Source organism: Pseudorca crassidens, chromosome 9, assembly GCF_039906515.1.
Source record: "Pseudorca crassidens isolate mPseCra1 chromosome 9, mPseCra1.hap1, whole genome shotgun sequence".
Taxonomy (NCBI): Eukaryota; Metazoa; Chordata; class Mammalia; order Artiodactyla; family Delphinidae; genus Pseudorca; species Pseudorca crassidens.
In genome coordinates, this window is record NC_090304.1 from 87528695 (window position 1) to 87547515 (window position 18821).

The 18821-nt window shown below is 38.7% G+C and overlaps 1 long non-coding RNA gene and 1 pseudogene across 1 annotated transcript; both read left to right on the plus strand.

Annotated features, from left to right (window-relative positions):
• The first annotated feature begins 1088 nt into the window (after positions 1–1088).
• Positions 1089–9192, plus strand: LOC137229710 (uncharacterized). The gene is made up of 3 exons (XR_010945806.1): positions 1089–1284; positions 5428–5560; positions 8723–9192. It is a non-coding gene; the product is annotated as an uncharacterized lncRNA (long non-coding RNA).
• Positions 9193–18034: 8842 nt separating this feature from the next.
• On the plus strand, positions 18035–18577 carry LOC137231171 (mitochondrial inner membrane protease subunit 1 pseudogene; annotated as a pseudogene).
• Positions 18578–18821: the final 244 nt, after the last annotated feature.

Here is an 18821-nt window from a genome sequence, read left to right on the forward strand (position 1 = left end):
CAAAACTTGAACTGAATAGACATGAGACTGTTTGTAGTCATTATTCATCTCAATTCATAGGAGTAGTCCTGTGTTTCCTGAAGAAACATGCAAGTGCTTGATTACAGGGTGCTCCTCCAGCCACACTAAGGGAAGTATGTAAGATGTGGAATGCATAATCTACCTTTCCAAAGTCTAAGACATGCTGAATTCCAGTACCCACGTGACCCCAAGGGTTGCAGATAAAGGGTTGTACACCTATGTGTTGACATCTGCTAGAGGAAACTGAGAGCAAAGTGAAGGGAAGTAATGGCAAATGGGGGAAGCTGGTATGGCTCCAGGGGCCCAATTTTCAGAAGGCCTGGTTAAACATGTGGTCTGTCAAATGCAGAGAATACTAGATAGAGGACCGTTGTAGACATCTGGAGTCGTACAGAGGCTGTGGTGAGTGAGAATATTTGGGAAACCCGAACAAGTCCTCCAGCCAAAGTCAGACTTGCCTATGGGGACCTGTGGCCCAGCTACTCATCACCACCTACAAAGCAGGGTGTTGAGGGCAGGACAGTAAGATCACAAACATTCTAGAGGAAGTTTCTTATCTCCTCCTTTTTATTTTAAGAAATCTGATCATTTAAGTTTGGGGTTTATTTCAACGCTCATTTAATTTTCAGAAAAGGGATTATTTTAAAAAGAAAAAAGAGAGAATAGAAAAATAAAGACTTACTTACTAAAATAGGTCTTAAACTTGGCAGCACATCAGAATCACTTGGGAAGATTTTTAAACTACTGATCCCTGAACCCATCCCAGACACACTGATAAGGATATCCTGAAGTGCTTCCAACGCACATGAAATTTTCAAAGTGACCCAAGGTAATCTTGATGTGTAGACAAGGTTGAGAACTACTGCCTTAGGAATTTTTTTTTTTAATTTTTAAAAAGAGAAAGACTTTTCCCCTATTTCTGTGCAAGGAATGAAAGTGCCAAAGGTCCAGAAAAGCCCAAACAGGGTGGCGAGTACACTTTGCAGTTCTTGTTTAATCACATGTACTAACCACACAAAGGAAGTTTCATTTCTGCAAAACCTATCCGTTTCTCTTTCATACTTATTGTTTGCAATCCTAGATGTATAAAACAATTTTCAGCCAATGACTTCATCTTCCCCAACCTTGAGGCCATGGATGTGTCCAACATTTATGTACCATCAAGGATTAAGGGAAGATCTGCTATATGTCAGAAGGAAAAACAGCTTCCCAGAAATTCCCTTTTGTGTTGGATGGAATGTAGCAGAATCAGTGTCTTGACAGGTACCTAACTTCTTTTCTTTCTTCTGATGGCGTATGTGCATAATACACTCTACATTCTTCATACGTATTCTTAAGCAATCTGGCTTTCTCTCCTTTTTCTCTGAATTACCTCATAATGAAGAAAATGTTGCAAGTTAGTCTCTCTCTTATCTGCTTTAAAATATGGCTCCAGAATGCTTTCTCTTTGACTGTATCCTGTGTATCCCCATGACTGTTTGGTTTATTTGTGATAGCTGACAATTCCTCCTCTTCATCTGCTGCTTTGTGGAAATGATCAAGCCAAACAAGATTCATATTCTTCATGTGTTAGCCAACCAAACATATTTTCCAAGCTATTATTTATTTTTCTCTTTCCATTTGGACTTTTTCTCCCTTCTCCTCCTTCAAGTCTCTTCCTCAGAGGTTCTGCCTTTATCCTCAATTCAAATTGGGTAACCTGTTACTGTTTCTCAGAACATCATATGCTTCACTTTTCATAGCACTCATCACAATTTAATTAAATGTTTATCTCTATACTTATTTATTTAATGTCTATTTTCTTACTAGATGATAGAATATTTGAGGTCAGGAACCAAGTTTGTTTTGTAGTTTAGTCTGTTGTTTAGTTGTTTAGTTTGTCATTTGGTTTGATTTGATTTTTGTTTTTATCCTTTGTTTCCCGTGTGTGTCTGGGTGTGTGTTTGGGGATTTTCCTGGGTGGGTTTTTGTTCGTTTGTTTGGTTGGTTTTTGGAGGGGAGTGTCCTTTCTTTTTTTTTTTTTTTACATCAGTGCCTAACACTGTGTCACATCAGTGCCTAACACTAACACAGAGTGGATGATAAATAAATACTAATTGAATCAATGGATTAAAAGCCCCAAAGATCCAAGTAACCTGGGGTATTGGATATGTTCATCAGAAGGTCACTGGAGACTTTATGAAAAGGTGTCAGTTAAAGCAGAGATAACTGGAAACCAGAAAGCAGTAGACTAAAGATGGGCTGGGAGCCCAGAGAAAGGAGGTATAGTACACCCACCTTTGCATAGCAAGACTTGCAATTGTCATGTAAAAACAAGTGTCCAAAATGTAAGACTTTAACCAGTGAGTCACACCTAACCTAATAAATGAACATTTATTTCAGAGTTGCACATTCCATTTTTATATAATTGTGATTCAGAACAAATACCTTGATGATGCTTTATTTGCTATGGCAAGTGCTTAACTGCAGCTTGTTTTGTTGGCATCTATTTAAATGTCAGTAAAACTCTCTCCCACAGATATTAAATTTTATAATTAATCATTCATGAAGCCTTCTTTAATCAACTTTTCCTTAAGTATTTCAAATTCTTGTCAGGCCCATTCATTTCCCCTATGATGATCTAAGAATTGGTTTTAGGCGATAAATTGACTATGTTCTCCCAAAGCACATTTTTCTTAAGAGTTTGAAAACATTCATCTTTATTCACCTAAGTTATCATGCAGTGGAGCCTGAGCTACAGTAAACACAACATAATGAGTAGCATCTGTTAACCCAATGGCAAGTGATATCAAGCATTTTCAAGTTTCTTGCATTTTTATGATAAGTAATATAATTTGACCCATATATTCAGTGAACTAGTCAACTAACATGTGCAAGTGCCAACCATAAGTCATATCCGGGAAAAGAATTATATACACACTATGATATGTAATATGAAAAGATATATAACACTATGCTTGTCCTCATGGAGTTTATAGTCCAAGTGGAAAGACAGACATGCAAGCAAGTAGGAGCAGTAAAGAGTTAAGCAGCTATTATGGAGGCAAGTATAACTGATAGAGGAAAAAATTGGAGTCTGGGATAATAGGAGTGTCAGAATGGCTTCCTGACCTGAGCTGTATCTTGAAAACTGAGTAAATAAGGGGGTTGGAGTGAGAGGATAATGGGGAGAAAGGACAGTCCAGACTTGAAAAAGTGGATCAAAGACCCAGGAACGTGAAACAGCATGACATCTTGGACATGCTGGTCATTAGGCGTCTTGCAGGTCACTGGGCACAGAGTGGGGTTCAGTAAGAAATGAGATGGGAGAGGCAAGGAGAGACCAGGTTTTGTGGTGTTTTGTGTGCTGTGCTGAGAAGTTTGGATTATATTCTCTTGGCAATGTGGCATCTCTGGAATGTTTCAAGTAGGGAATGACTTGGTGAGACAGGTGTTTGAGGAGCTCACTTTGGCAGCTGTTTAGAGATTGAATTAGAAAGTTTGAGGTCTGGAGGCATTTTATTAATTCTTTCAAACATTTTAAAAGTACTTTTTAAGTACCAGATACTGTCTACCTCTAGGAATATGGGAATGAACCAAAGAGACAAGATCTCTGGTCTCACAGAGCATCCTAGCAGAGGCAGATAGATAATTACTAAACAAGTAAAGAGACAAACAAGAAAAACAGAAGATAACGTTAAGCACTGTGCAAAAATGAAAATAGGGTGACATAAGAGAGACTGGCCAATGGCTACTTGAAATTGCATGGAAAGAAAGACCTCTCTGAGCAGAATCTGAATGACAAGAAAAATCCGTCATTCTATGATTGGGCAGTAAGTATTCCAGGCTAAGGGACAGCTGGTGCTAAGAAGATAAAAGTTTAGCCAGCTCAAGAAATGGAAACAAGGCCAGTGAACAGTGTTAAAATGGTGAGGGGTAAGCAGTTAAGTTTAATAGGTAGACCCAGACTAGAATTCAAAGGCCATGTGACCTGAGGCAACATATTTGGGTTTTATTTTAAGTGCCATAGGAAGTCACTGCATGGTTTTAGGCAGGCAAGTGACATGGTCTGGTGTATATTTTTAGATGATCATGGGCTTCTTTGTGGAAGGTGGACAGGAGCAGAAGTAGAAAGAAGTTGGCAAGCTATTGCAGTCGTCCTCATGAAAGGGATCAGGTGGAATAGGGTGATGGCAGTAGAGATGGAGAGAAGCAGAGGGAACTGGGACGTGTGTGTAGAGTTAAAAAGGACTTTTTAGTGGTAGATTAAACGTGGGGAACAAGAGGAAAAGTGGAATCAAAGAACACTGCTGAATGTTTGGCATGTGCAATGTGTGGTTGTTGGAAATATTTGTTGAGAAAGGAGCAGATTGGAGAGAGGAAAATGGGAATTTCTATGGGACCATGTTAAATGTGAGATAACTATTGAATCCAAGAGGAGATGTCAAGTTGGCAAATGGGTGTACATGTCTGGAGCTCCAAGGAGAGGTCAGAGCTGTAGATAAAGATTTGAAAGTCACCCCTGTGTAGTGTTTCGAAAGCCCTGGGACTGGGTGGGACACCAAGGAGATGGTGTAATGGGAGGAGAGGAGGATACCCCAAAACCAGCTCTGGATGCTGAGAAGAAGACGTAAATATGGTTTTAAAAAGATACTGTGGCAGCACAGAAGCCAAGAAAATAATGAATGGCTTTAGAATATGATTATAAGTTTAAAAAAAAAGTATGATATCATTATAATAGGCAGAGCTTCTTTTGCAGCTACTTAGCTTGTCCATGTCTCTCTTATTCAGCTCTGTAGTGCTGTAGGAGTGTCTGACACAGAGTAGTAATAAAATAAATCTTGCAAGGGACCTGGGTTGGAGTTTATATAGATGTGGGAAACTTCAAAATTGAGGTCATGAGAGTGGGTGAGTGAGACTACCCAAGATGGGTGTAGAATGGGATAAAAGCCAAGGGCAGAAAGAACCCAACAAATAATAACATTTAGAGAATGTTTAGCAGTGGAACATTTAGCAACACTTAACAGTGGAAACAAAGAAGGAGCATTCAGTAAGACAGGAGTGGAGCCAGGAGAGTGTTATTACTGTGGTTGGGGGGTGGGGATTGGCGGGGGAGGAGTGGGAATGTGAAAAGCTACCAAAAAATAGAGTCTGCTAGCAGACTTTGGAGAAAAGTAAACAAAGAGGACCTTGGTTTTAGTGGGTGAGGAAGAGGTAAGAAAGCCAGGAAAGTAAGTTTGAACTATTACTTCAGGATATGGGAGTTATTGCTTAATGAGTATAGAATTTCAGTTTTGCCAGATGAAAAGACTTCTGTGAATATACTTAACACTACTGAGCTGTACATTCAAAAGTTGTTAAGATGGTAAGTTTTATGTTATGTGTGTTTTACCACAATGTAAAAAAAGAATTTTTTTTCAAACCTAGATGAACAGTAAAAGTAGAACAATCACGAGATTGATGAAAAGAGACCATCTTCCTCTGAAGCTGGAGAAAAGGAGGTGAACCTGATGCTGATGAGGAGTTAGGAGACATCAGCACAGAAAACAAAGAGAAGAGTGTACATTAACCTGACTTTTCTAAAATATAAGGTGTGGTTGTCAGTGAGAATGGGAGGGCAGGCAGGAGTGACTCCCACCTCAGTGATCCTTGACGTCTGAGGAAGATAGCTTAGTGAGATCATTTCACAGAGGAACCAAACCTTGTTTTTGCTGTTCCTCTCCTGCTAGACAGTTTTTCCCCAAAGTGTATTACTTATTATTATAGTCAGTCAATGAGATTAATACACAGATAAATACAAAATCTTGTATTTGAGTGTATTCGGATTTATATCAAACTTAGCATCCACATTATTTCTTTTGTTCTGGTTGTACAGAAGCAATAAGATCATGACTTCCACAGACCAGTAGTTTTGAAAATGTATTTATTTGTTGACAGCTCACCTTGCAATCTTAGGAAAGTCTAAAATTAAACAAATCTAGAGGCTTAAAAGAGGAATAGTGGTAATTTTTATTTTAAATATGAATTACAATATCTAAGAGTTGCTTGCATTTATTTCATAATGTCAGAAAAGAAGCACTCATGATATACAAAAAACACCAAAAATACCTACAGTGAAATATCACAGCACAATTTTACTCTTTCCCACCTGATTATTAATGCCAGCGAGAGTAGAAACAGAGCAGATGTGCCTGAACCTTGCCTGGCATTTAATTTATCCCAGTGCACATGTGCAGGAATATTTTATTTGCTTGCAAAATTTTATTTGTATCTATATAGACAGGCTTGAATTTTTAAAAGAGCAGTGTATAGGTACAACTTTTTATTGTGGAAATGTTTATAAGCAAATTTTTGTTTTATTCATAAATATTTCAGTATGTATTTCTAAAAGCTAGGAACTTATTTTTTTAAACATAACAATACCATGATCACATCTTAAAAAGTTAATAACTCCTTAATATCATCAAATGTCTACTCATCATTTCAACTTCCCAATATATTTCCCAGTCATTCAAATAAGAACCCCAATAAGCTCCATATATTGCAGTTAGTTGATGCATCCTCTAAGTCTCTTTCAATCTATAGCTTCCCTTTTCATCTTTCATTTTTTCCCCAGCCTCTTCCTTTTATATTGAAATTGAATAATAAATGGGACAGGAACTATGCTAGACACTTAATGGATATCATCATATTTATTCATCACCAGAACCCTTTACAAGTAGATATTATAATTACCTAGATACAAGATCAGGAAATGAAGGCTTAGAAAAATGAATACACTAGCAGTGACAGAGTTTACATCTGCAGACCTCCTTGACTCCAAAGCCCATGTTCTTTCTATCGATGGCCTCCCAAGTCACCATGTACTTGGGTCTCCAAAGCTCAAGACGACCTCTGTTTTCTTTTGAAATGCTATCCAAGCAAATTTGAGCCCAGGCATCCCAGAAATCTGGGTTTCTGTAATGAATGAAGGAATGAGTATCAAACCTTCTAACCACTTAGATATTTCCAATTAATTCCAACAAAAACAACAGAAATTACTGAAATATCAGCTGAGCAACCATCCCCCCATCCCCAACTCCTGGTATCAGCTTTTAGCCTTTCAGAGGTCAGAAGGAGATGAAGAAGTTGTTGAGAGTGACCAGAGAGTGCCATAAGGAGAGAGAGATTCAAAATGGCATCTGTCATACTTGCCTCCTTGACCTCAAGCTTTGCAGAGTTGGTAACTACCGAATGATGACTCTAAACATAATGAAAGTCAGGCAGACTCCGTTTTTCTTAAAAAAAAAAAAAAACAGTGCCTTAAAACCTTGTAATAAAACAAGTTTAAAGCAGTTTCAGTCTCTCAGAGAGGTAATATTTTGATCAGGGATTGCATTCTTGACCAAAAAACCATCTCAAAAAAAAAAAAAAAAATAAGACATATCCAACAATATGTTAAAAAAAAAACCTTACAATTTTTGCAATTATTTAAAATAATAAAATAATATTCCAAGTGCTATAAATGAACATAAATTTACCTTGTATATTGATGTTTAAAGCAGTCCCAATTTACTATAATTGCACATAGAGCTTACAAATGATATGATCCTACTGAATCTCCATATTTACTATTGTTACACTTGTATTCAGTCTCCCAGACTTGGGTCTATCATTTTCATGTTACTTTTTTGGATATATGGTGAATGCCAACTTTATGCCTAAGTAAAAGTTTATTTTATTCCTGTAGTCATTCAATACACATTTAATGAGCCAATCTTAGGTGACAGGTCCAGTGTTAGATGCTAGATACTAGAGAGCTAATGACTAATAAGACAAGGTAACTGTCAGTAAGTAGCTCAGTCCCATAGAGAACCGACATGTAAAGGAACAAAGATGATATAATGCAATGAGAACTGGGTGTATAAAGTGCTACAAGGATGCATGAAAGGGAATAGCTAATGCTGCCCAGAGTCTAGGAGGTTTTCACAGAGGAGAGCATCTATGAACTGACTGTTGAAGGATGACAATGATGATGGTGAAAATGGTGGTTCTGGTGGTGGTAGTTCTGGTGGTGCAGGTTGTGGTGATAGCAGCTATCGTTACTGAGCACTAACTAAAGGCTTATAACTGTGCCATGTTTATATAATATCTCACTAAACCTTCACACTAGTCCATCGAGATCAGCTTTACCCACATTTTACAAAGGAAATAGCTGAGATCTAGGAAGTTAAGAATTATACCTAATCACACAAGAGATAGGTGAAATCAAAACCACCTACCAAAACTTTTGGTTAAACCAACCCCTCCGGTTGCAACAATAGCTTCTTATACTAATACTCTCGGCCTCTCTGCCCAGGAGTTTGTCAGGTGGGCGAGTAGAGGAAGGACATCCCAGGCAGAGGGGTGGGTGTCTACAAAAGCTTTGAAGTGAGGGGCAGCAGTCCACACTCACAGAAAGCAGGTCCTGGTAGAGAGTAGAAAATGATTACAGTCTCTGCTAGAAGTTTTTCACTAAACATTCAAAAAAAGATCATTTGAGTAAAAGTGTTGAGAGTGGAATTGGAGTGGATGAGCAATAGAGTTTATTTACAGTGAAGCTGAAAACTTAATATATTACCTTTCCATCTTCTCAACTGCAAGCTACTTTCAGGCAGAAATTGACAACCAGGTTATATAGTTTATTAATTACATGATGTATTTATTCATTTGACAAATATTTCTTGGATGCCTCTATATCTAGGCAGACACTGTGCTGGGCACTGCAGAGAAGGAGGTAAAGAAGACACAAAGCCTCCTCAACAAGGGCATCACCTGGAGGAGGAGGCTGGCATCTCGGCAAGCAGACAGCAAGCACGAGGGACCCGTGTGACCATGTCCTCACTTCCCTCAAATGATTCTCGGTTGGGCACAGTGGTGTTGCTGCCCACAGTGACTTCAGCTGGATGCACAAAATGCACCATGGTTTGAATTTAGAAGCTCCTAAATTAAGAATTAGATTCACAGAGAGATTGAATAATCAGAATAACAGCAGACAAGAGCCAGTGGGAGATGATTTTTCAGAATCTAATAGTCTTTGTCTTTCATGAAGCCTCAGACAATTGTACTATCATGCCACAGTTGGAATACTTCAACTTTATGTCCACCAGGAATCTACTTCTGCATGATATTACAGATAATACTGAAAAAGAAATGTTTGTTTTGGAAAAGGAAAAAGAGAATTAAACCTTGTAATTATTTGTGTTTAAAGGTTTCCAATGTTTAATTTTCTTAAGGCAAAAGCTACCTGACAGGGTCTTGATTTCTAAGTGGAATAACTAGAGGATTAAACAATTGTTAACAATGTAATATTTAGTTAAAGTAGATTAATAGATAATGTGATAGAAAAAATAGAAAATGAATGAACATCAAGGATACTAAAAGGCAGATAACCACAGTGAAGATCAGGGGACAGCTGGCCTAACGCTCTATAGTGGTGCTTTAAATGGAAGATAGAAACTGTGGTCTCTCCCAGTGAAACACCATGCGCATATTCAGAGGCAAGATTAATATATATGAAGGTGGAGGACGTGAGCAACGTGCTATGAGAAATGGAACCAAATATTCCCTAGGTCTTAAAATTCAGTGATTGCCCCCTCCTAGCCACCTCCTTCTGTCTGAAGTCATGGTAAATGGCATTCTCAGAGTGCATGCTGTGAAGTTCCGAGTATCAAGTGGGTCTGCATTGATGTAAACATAAGTCTAAGAATGGAGGTTCCTCTCCATAGTGGTTCATAAGAACACATGACTCTTACAAAGATTTGACAATGTGGACTTAGCAGGGGAAAAAAAGAAGAGTGGGGAATTAGAGTACATCTCTGTGGTTTAGAGCTTATGCTTTGATTCACATTTGTAATTAAACAGCCTTTGACCCATTCAAATGCATCACTCCAGGAAAGTCCCCTTCTCTGTCCTGTATCATCATTTTCTCCTTGTCTATTTGTTGGATCATTTCCAACACATGTAAACATGTTTTTTCTTTTTCATCTTATAAAAATGTCCTCTCTGGACTGTACTTCCCCCTTCAGCTGCTGCCCATTTCTCTGTTCTCCTTTTCAGCAAAACTTCTTGAAAGATTTGACTATTCACTACTCACTATTTATTCCTCCAATTTTGTTACCACACTCTAATTAGGCTTTTCCACCACTACTCCCCAAAAGCTCATTAATGAACTCCATGTTGCTGAATCCAATGGTCAATGCTCAGTCATCTCTCTTGGCATTATCAGCAACATCTGATACAATTGACAGCATTCAATTTCTTGGAAATACTTCCTTCACTTGGAATCCATGGACACACATTGGCTGCCTCCCTTACTGGTTTATCCTCTTCTCCAAGCCCAGTGCTTGGTTCTTGAACCTCTCTCTTTTCTCCACACTCTCACTTGAGACCTCGTGGCGTTAAATACCATCTCTATGTTAATGACTGCCAGATTTATACTTCCATGCTGGACCTCTCCTCTGAAACCTTTTCTTATCCATCCAACCATCTACTCAGCAACTCTATTTGGATGTCTAAAAAATATCTCAAAATTAATATGTCCCAAACCAAACTCATGATCTCCTTGCCACCATCAAATTTGGATCACCCATAATCTTTCCCATCTCAGTAAATAGCATCCATCCTTCCACTTGTTCAAGCCCAAAATCTCAGAATTTGTGTCTAATTTCCTTAAAGTAAGAGTTTTTTTTTCTTTTCCCAAGAGAGGTCCTACTAAAATGTCACAGATCCCTTTGAAGAAGGACCCAGTGCCACAAGTACCACAAATCTTCCTTTCAGTCTTCCCCAAAGGGAATGTGGTAATTTACCAGGGTGACTGTGCACCATGGAAATGGAAATACCCAAACTTTTCTGGGATTACTGAAGACTGGCTCTGAGTTGACACTCATTCCTAAGAACCCAAAATGCTACTGTGGCCTACAAGACCAAATGGGGACCTATGGAAGTCAGGTGATAAATGTAATTTTGGCCTAAGTCTTTCATGGACCCAGTGGATGCAGAGACCCATTCTGTGATTATTTCCCTAGTGGCTTAAGGTCCAGTTGGAATTGACATTCTTAGGAACTTTCAGAATCCCCACAAGAAGGGCAGAATAATGATGGTTAAGATTATAGACTCTGGAGCTAGCCTGCCTGGGTTCAAATCCGATATATGTCACTAGCTGTGTGGCCTTGGGCAAATTGCTTTATTAACTCCTTTGTGCTTCTGTTTCCTAATCTTAAAAATGAGATAATAATATCCCTTAAGGGTGGTATGAGGATTAAATGAGTTAGTATTTGTCAAATGCCTATACATAGTAAGTGCTACATAAATGTTGCTTAAATAAATAAATTCCTTAATCCCTTTCTTTACTTCACACTGCCCTTCAAATCAGTCAGGAACTCCTTTTGGCTTTACCTGCAAGTCATATTTTAAGTCTGACTGTTTTACACTACACTCCCTCCTCCCAGCCCCCACTGCCACCACCACAGAGCCAGCCTCAGCCAACTCTTACTGGATTATTGCAGTAACCTCTTAACTGATCAGGCCCTCCATTACCTCCCTAACCCCATCTCTTAATAGTCTCCATATTCATCCTACTGCACTCTCCCCACACCAGCTGCTCCCCAAGGACTCCAGACTTGCTCTCACTTTAGTGCCTTTGCACTGGCTGTCTCCTTGGCCTCGGATGCTCTCGCTCTGGTTATCCTCATGTGTCAACACTCTGACGTTTTTCGCAAATGTCAACTTCCTAATAAAGCCCACACTGATCATTCCTATTTAAACATTATTATGCCCCCATACATATTCCCAATACATCCATACACACTCCTTATCCTTCTCTATTTTAATAGCACTCATCACTTCCTAAAATGTACAGAATTTACTGTATTTACTAGATCCCACAGAAGATCCTGAAAAGGTCTCAGGTGATTGAAGATCCACTAGATAGAAGGCACATGAATCCCTGAGTCACTTAGAGCAGAGTTGTCCAGGAGAACCTCCTGAGCAGCAACATACGCACTGAACTTTCCATGAGCAAGGCTGACTGCTTGCCAGGAGGTCCATCACCAGTTCGATGGAGCACAGATTACTGCCTCTACCTGGCCTTGCCATCATTCAAGAGCCTGCTTAACTGCCCAACTAATATCCCAGGGGTGAATGGAGCCATGCATAGGAAAAAGAAAATAACAATAGCACCTACAGCACCCAGCAACCAGAGAGAGGAAAACAAGCAGAATGCCTAAAACTGGCAGCTCCTTATATACCAGAAATGCTGGAGAAGAAAAATGATAGCTTTAATTTTTGCATGAGATTTAAAAAATGCTAATAACAATGGTGCTCAAAGAAATTCGCTTCTAATATATGAAGAGGAAAAAAAAAACAGACTCTGGAATTCAAAGAGTTTTTTCTTGTTTTGTTTTCTTTTTTAACTTTACAAATTCCACAGATGGAATAGAAGGAGCTTCTATTTTCTGTTGGGGATTGAATTTGGACCTGTATGATCAAGCAAAACATATCTCAACACAGAAAGTAAAAACACAAAGAGATGGAAATCATAAGAGAAATGTTTAAAAAGGGCTTGGAGGACAGATGCATAGACCTAACATGTGAATAATGAAATTTCCAAGGGAGGGAAAGGGAACAGATGTAGGAATGCATTAATTAAGGAAATAACAGAAGAAATTTTCCCTTTTTTGAAGAAAGACTCAAGTCTACAAATTTAAAGTGTTCATTGAGTTCCAGGCATAATTGATGAGGAAAAAAATTTTTAAAAACCCAGTTGGGCATATCCAGGCAGAATTCCTAAATTCAAGCATAAAGAAAATGTATAGGCTGTCACACATAAAAACTGTATTACATACAAAGGAAAGAGCCAACACAAATAGGACTGAGGCACTAGACAGAAGAATTACCCCCATAGAGCACTGAGGGAGGAGGATGCCAACCCCAAATCCTATCCCCACTGAGAAAGCCAGCTGTCAGGGTGAGAGAGGGAGTGGCAAATATGCGGGAATCCAGGACTTACATCACCCACATATTCCATCTAAGGTAATGCTTCAGGAAGCACGCCAAGACAACAAGATAATCAAAACAAAGTCCCTAGTAGGGCACAAAGAGGTGAGGAAATAGCATGAACATAAGTCTCTGTCTCTCTGCATATGTGTGTGTGTGTACAGTTTTCCACTTAGATATACTTAATTTTCCACTTAAACCTAAATTGAAAATGGTAGGATGTCTGGGAATTTGTAATATAAGTGCTAAACAATGATCATATAAAGAGAAGAAACAACTTACAGAGGAAAACCTAAAAAAGTCTAAAAGTATTAAATAATCTCATAAATCCTTGGGAAGGGAGGAAGGAGCAAGTAGAGAAGGGAAGTGGAAGTTTTCTTAAGGTTTCACCTGAGAAACAAGTAGGGAAATGAAAACATTTTAAAGGTGAAAGAGGACAGAGAGAAAATAAAACACTTCCATGGAGAGATATGATCGGTACCTTATTTTCATATTGATAGCAGAGAAAGAAGTGGTTCAATAGAAATAAACAAAATGGGAGAGTAAAATACCTAGAAGAGTGGGGAAATGTGATAGAACCTCTAAATCTAATAAGGAAAAGATAGACAATTAATAGTACTTTGATCAACCCACCAAAACTAAGGGGTGGGGGAAGGAAAAACAACATAATATAAATAATATGCATGAGGTAAAATGAAAGAAATAAAATCAAAAATATCTGTTTTCAGTTAAATGTGAACGGATTGGATTCATCTTTCAAAGACAAAGACTGTCAGATTGGATTTTTTAAAAAGTAGATGTGTCTATTTTCAAAACACACTGGAAACAGAAGGTTTTTTTAATGTTGGAAAGAAAGAAGTAGGCAAACAGATATCAGGAAAATACATTTTTTTTAGAAAAGGAAAGGAGGAAAAGCAGCATACAATTATAATTAGCAAAGCAGCATTTAAGATTAAAAGCATTAATCAGGGCAAGAGGAAGGTTATAAAACATAAAGGCACCATTTATTAAAAGGATGTAACAGTCACAAATCTGTAGGTACCAAATATCTAAAAAGCTAAATATATGAGGCAAACACCACTAGAAATCTTCTTTAAAAATGATACATAAACCTTAACTTTATACTAGGTTATTTTAATAATTACTTTTATTATATCACTTTTATATTTTTGTTCCTGTGTTTAGTGTAGGTGGCCATGTTTATGCTTTGGTAGATCCCCTCAGGTGCAGTTATTCTTAGAGGAAGGGTGCCTGTAGGTATTAAGTTTACTTATAAAGATTCCAACAAGGGTCTTGTTTTGAAAGCTGGTGATCCCCTTACCACACTGTACACTCTCCCTTAGGCCAAAGTGAACCCAGCAAGAAGCATCACAGGGCCCACCAGGCAGAGAGCAGAATGGAGGGCCCCTGGGGCCCCTCTGAGGATATGTTCCATCCCTACTGGTGCAGCACGGCCTCAGGCCATCCTTCCACCCTGGTCCTCCACCAGGACCATCTGAGCCTCACACTGCATCCTCACCCCTAATGCGTTACCCCAGTGGGGTAAAAGGGGTGGGTGTCCTGAAGGGAGACCAGAGTCCTCTCTGTCCTCTGCTAGCCACTCCCTAGATTCAATCCTGGCACTTGGCAAACATTCATCCCTCTTCAATTTCAACAACAAAAGAGTTTTGAGTACACAGTATGTATAAGACCCTGTTCTGGGCTTCTTTATTTAGGGCACTTTTTCCCCCAAGATTTCCCTCAGGTCTGGTGAGTGAGCCAGAGTTCTAGGACTCATGTGGCTTCCAAATGCTCCACATTTTGGGCTTGTCTGGCAATGGTCCATAGGCAGTTCTGACCCATGACTTAATTTCCATCAGGCTGAGGAAAAATTATTGTATTAAGATTAATACAGGGACTTCCCTGGTGGCACAGCGGTTAAGAATCCTCCTGTCAATGCAGAGGACACAGGTTCGATCCCTGGTCCGGGAAGATCCCACATGCCGCGGAGCAACTAAGCCCATGCACCACAAATACTGAGCCTGTGCTCTAGAGCCCATGAACCACAACTACTGAAGTGCCTAGAGCCCGTGCTCCACAACAAGAGAAGCCACTGCAATGAGAATCCCCTGCCCTGCAACAAAGAGTAGCCCCCACTCGCTGCAACTAGAGAAAGCCCATGCACAGCAATGAAGACCCAATGCAGCCAAAAATAAATTAATTAATTAATCTTAAAAAAGATTAATACAATAAAGTGAGTTTTTAGTGAAGCTAAATCTATTCCATTTATACAATAAAGTGAGTTTTTAGTGAAGCTAAATCTATTCCATTTAGACAATTTTTCTTTATCCTGATACTATGTCCTTCCTCTTTATAGCTTAAAGTAGTCTTTCTCTTATGAAATGATAGCAGATGGCAGAGTTCTTTTTAATATTCTTATTTGAAAAATAAAACGTTGACGACCCTATGAACCCCCCCCACAAATAATTTAATGTATGATGAATGTAAGATGTATAACTCTGTGAATTCAAATGTGTGGGGACCTCTGTTCTCTATGGCTTCCTCTCTGTACTTTGTGTGGGTGTGGGTGTGTGGCCACACTGCAGGGCATGCGGGATCTTAGTTCCCCAAACAGGGATCGACCCCGTGCCCTTTGCAGTGGAAGCACAGAGTCTTAACCACAGGACCTCCAGGGAAGCCTCCCCACCCCCATACTACTAAGAACTATCCATGCTGAAAGTATACATTTCTGCCATCACCTCTCACTCTGCAAATACATCTTGACCAGCAATGGAAATGGTCCAGTCATTCAAGGAACCAGATTTCACCCGGAGGGATGGGGGCTACATAATACAGAATCAAGTCCTGGGAGGCTGGAAGAACACACTGCGTTGCCAAGCATTGCTGAGCCTGATGGATCTGTCCCCACATTGCCAACTGATGTCATAAGTTTGGTCCCCCACATATTCTACTGGGTAAACTCATCATAATCCAATGTCATTCTAAAAGAAAAATTCTCAGATACACTCATAGCAATCATCACAAATATGACAAAGTTGCCCTGAATCTGTCTTTAAAATTCAAAAGAATAAACAGTGAAAATTGAAGGTCATAATTTTACCGATCAAACCAAAGACAGAGAAGTGTTGTCTTCATTTACATCATGCTCTTACCTTCCAAACTTTCAAAATGATTCCTGATGTTCTCTCCATCATTCAGTGATTAAAATTTTAGGAAGTTTACTTTCAACCCAGGTTGAATTTGGCAGTTTGGCTCATTTGACATGGTGCTTCACTTCTTTCCTGCACAGGAGACAGCATAGTATAGGGAACTTTGGTCTGTCTGACAGCAAGTATCTGATTTTTAATCTTGACTGAAAATTTTTTATTAGCTATATTACTTTCAGCAAGCTTTTAACATCTCTAAGCCTCAGTTTCATCATTTGTAAAATGGGTATTATAAGACAAACAGCATAGTTGTAATACAGTTGGTATAAAGTATTCAAGAAATGCTAGTAGTATTTTTTAATATAATTAGACCCAAATTTTACTTTCAAATAAACTTACACAAGATACCTTTTTTTCTGTTTGTATTATTTTTCAAAAAGCAACTGGGAGGAAGAGTTTAAATTTACTTCTCAAGTTCGTAAACAATTACACAGATGAACCTGGAGTGAAAAGGGTCTTGGGCCAAATGTTTTGCCTGCTCGTAATGCCACATATCCACAAATAAGAACTACAAGTGGTCTCAGCTTTAATTTCACACCACTGTCTCTTTAACCAAGCAGCGTCCTCAGAACTGTGCTTCAGTGCTGAATCATTACTGACTCAGAGGTTTATAAATACTGCTACATGAATCACTTGGAGTTTTCTTTAGTGGTCCCCTACTTCCCTCTCAAAGATTCAATTAAACCTGACCCCGCAAAGGGAGTGATATCTGACTTCCCACATTAGTGGGGCTGGTAAGTCTCTATGACGTACATGATACATTTATAAGAAGGAACATTCTAAAATTAAGCTTAATGTATTCTCATTCAATTCACTAAATAACTGATGTAATTTGAAGACAGTAAGCTACCCTCATCAGTTTTCTGTAACAGCTTACTAAATGTCAGAAAGAAATAGAAATATTCTAAACTAGGACCCCACTCCTAATTCCTTACAAAATAAGTTAGAATGCATACATTTTATAGAAAAAAGCTTTAAAATGATGTAAATATAATAACATTCAAAATCTAAATTTCATTTGGTAGGAATGGTTAAGAGATAACACTCAGAAAGACAGCTAAGGTGCCGTGTTGAAAGCAGCTGAAATGTTACTGCCGGTACATGAAATCATTTCAGTAAGGAATTTACTTCAGAAATAGGGGCGAAGAATTATAGAATAATGCACAAGTCAACACTGTTAGAGCTAACACATCATCTACGCTAACAATGATGTACAGCAGCAAAGATAATCCAAAAATCTTTTATATTTGCTTTTGTATTATATCAGTAGATATATCTTCCCAATTGTATTTCAGATTTGTTTCCCTTTTTGGATATTAATTACCTGATGGATGGGGGAACATACCCAATAGCAATGTCAAGGGCACAGGGAAGCCAAGGAGATAAAATTTTGCCAGAGATCATCTACAAAACAAATTGTGTCTGTAAATGAGTAGGAGGTGTGGCCTGGAACCCTGAGAGTATGGAGGGGAGTGAGGCCAAGCACTTTATTGATGGTTCTGCCATCCATCAGCCCCAACAAGTGGCCCAGGGAGAAGCGTGGTTGCAAACATGCCTACTCACTGCAATCTCTCTCCTTTCCCTCAGGCACACAACTAACCTCTTCAGAGCTATCATGGTTAGAGCATTGTGGAGGACCAGCCTCCTGAGAAAGGACCACCTGAGTCCTGGATGAGAGCCTCCTGGGTCTCTTTGGGGCCAGAGAAATCCTGAAAATACACATCACCCATATATGTTTTGAGACATGCTTTAGATGTTTATTTTTAGAAGCCCTGCAACTACTAGAAAAATTGAATGTATTGCAGAATAGAGTTATGGCCAATGGTGGCAGAGTCTACATGAAGTCTCTGCTTCATGGTCTTCTGGGGAAAACCCTTCGACTGTTGGCTATACTGTTCAGTATAACTGTGTAGCTCATTGTGTTTTTGAACATGTTGGTGGTGCTGTCATGTATTCTGGACTATCAATGGAGCCTACAATTCAAAATTCAGATGTTAAAATATTTGCAAATTTGCAGAGAATCTTAATTGACATTTTTATGACATCCAAAAAGGTGACACTGTGATTGCAAAAAGCCCAAGTGATCCAAAATCAAATTTTTGTAAAAGAGTAATTGGTTTGAAAGGAGACAAAATCCCCAGCAATAGTCCATCAGGTTTCTTTAAAAGCTATAATTATGTGCCAATAGATCATGTTTGGTTAGAAGGTGGTAATCTACACAATTCTACAGATTGCAAGTACTTTGAACCTATTCCATGTAGACTAATAAGAGGATGTGTCTTCTTTAAGATTTGGCCTCTGAGTGATTTGGATTTCTACCTGAAGGCCGTAATGGACACAAATTTTACAATGATTAGCAAGCATTTATTCTTTGACTTGCTTATTGTCTCCTGTTCAAGTGAATTTATTATTGTCACTGAAATCATATACTTACCAATAAAATACTATTCAAAAAAATAAAAACCAAGTACTCCCAAATTGGGGGGGGGGGCAAGTCTAAAGAAAGCTAATATAAATCAATTGAAAATGAATGCGCTAAGCCACATGCTGAGAAGAATTTGAAAAGAAATCTTTCTTATTCTTAAGAAGGAGATGAACTGC